Raw genomic sequence first — 2,013 nt, 5'->3', positions numbered from 1 at the left:
TACAGACCATGGGGTCAAAAGAGTCAAACATGACAAGGGACTGAGTGCACGCATGCCTACACACACGGGGCTTAGTACCGTGTGTCATTGTTATCTCTTAGTTGGAACACTTATATGATCTTCCTCCACTTGTCTGTGTGCTCTATCAGGAGGGAACATGTCTGTTTCATTTAACAGCATATTCCCAGCACTTTGCGGGGTGAATAAATGAATGTATCTTTAAAAATTGTGTGCAAGTATGTCTGCTGGATCAAAAGGCACATATACTTCAGATTTTTAATGGCTCATCATCCCAGAAGGCTCTATCAATTTACGTTCCCGCTGATAGTGTAAGAAATTGTCTCTTCTCTTCCCCATCCCCCTGAGGCATAACATTTATTATAGGTAATCCTTTTCTACTTCTTTTATGAGAACATAGTACTCATATAAAATATATATTTTAGTTCTACTAGGAGATTTTAGCTTTAAATCTCCTAGTAGAGCTAAACTGTCTCTTAGTAGAGCTAAAATATATATTTTTATATGAGTACTGTTTTCTCATAAAAGAAGTAGAAAAGAATTACCTATGGTAAGAGATTTAAAGGGGGCTTCCCTGATGGCTCAGTGGTAAAGAATCTGCCTGCAGTACAGAAGACCCCAGTTGTGCCCCTGGGTGGGGGAGGTCCTCTGGAGAAGGGAATGGCTACCCACTCCAGTATTCTCGTCTGGAGGATTCCATGGACAGAGGAGACTGAGGGTCTCCATAGGGTCACAACAGGTCAGACACAACTGAGTGGCTATACTCTCACTTCTACTTTCAAGAGATTTAAATGTGGTTCCTATAAATGCAAATAATAATTTATTGGATTATAATAAATGAAGTTAAGATTCTGAGTATAGCAATCTAAGAAACTGGAGCCAAAACTAAGTAAGTTCTGGATCTTGGTTTGATCCAGAGAATCTGATATCCCTCCTCAATCTAACCTCATCCTGATCTTTTCAGGGGAGGTGACAGAATGATATGATTTTTCACCATCTCAGGGAATAAAATGATATGATTTGAAGAGATAGGACAATGAAATATGCAAAGTCAAGTATTAATTTCCTGTACTCCCTAGTTATTGTTAGATCCCTGTATTTGTATATTTTTAATATTCCTTTTGATGATAAAAAGCACATTTCACAGAAGTTCTCAAATATTTTTAAGTATTGTGAGAGCCATGACTTATGTTTTTCTAGGAGTCAAATTGTACCAGTATCATTACTGGTAATTTCTAAGGAAGGAAAAATAATTTTTGGAATTTAAAGCTCAACCCAGGGACTTCCCTGGTGGTCCAGTGGCTGAGGCTCCATGCTCCCAATGCAGCGGGCCCGGGGTTCGATCCCTGGTCAGGGAACTAGATCCCACATGCTACAACTAAGACCTGGCACAGTCAAATAAATAAATAAATAAAGCTTAACCCCCCACCCAACCCGTGGGAAGCAATATCATGTGGAATGTTCCACCAGCTTCTCAAACCACACGTCACGAGGCGTGGCTGCTGGTGAAATGGGTACACTGCGTCATTTGCTGCAGCAGCTGCCTGCTCCCTGCTCTGCCTCAGATGGGCTCTGAAAACAGCATGGAACATTTGAAAAAATGATCTCCAAGGATTTTAGCAACGACTGTAGTTAAGAACTACTAGCTCTAATGAAGTAAGGAAGGATATTTCTGAAAAATGAGCAGTCTATCACACTTCATTCTTCTGGGTCAAAGACAGATGTGTTTAATCTCTACAAAGACTCATGGGTTGCTGACATTTTACCTAGTGAGGCATCATACACTGATACTTTTATGATTAGTAAGTTGCAAGGAAGTTTGGCAAACCTGTAAAACTTGCACAACTGATCATCCCATGCATTTTAAGCATTGGGGTCCTGACTAGGAGTGACAAAACCTCCTGAAAAGATTAATGAGAGGAAAAAAATTGCAAGTGTATTTTGTTGCTTGTGTTTTTCAGGGGCCTGATAATTCTCGTATTGTGCAGATCAGTT

The sequence above is a fragment of the Bison bison genome, unplaced genomic scaffold (assembly GCF_000754665.1).
Source record: "Bison bison bison isolate TAMUID 2011002044 unplaced genomic scaffold, Bison_UMD1.0 scf7180017864498, whole genome shotgun sequence".
In the NCBI taxonomy this organism is placed as follows: domain Eukaryota; kingdom Metazoa; phylum Chordata; class Mammalia; order Artiodactyla; family Bovidae; genus Bison; species Bison bison.
The sequence above is the reverse complement of the archived record's forward strand: the minus strand, read 5'-3'. Positions refer to the sequence as shown.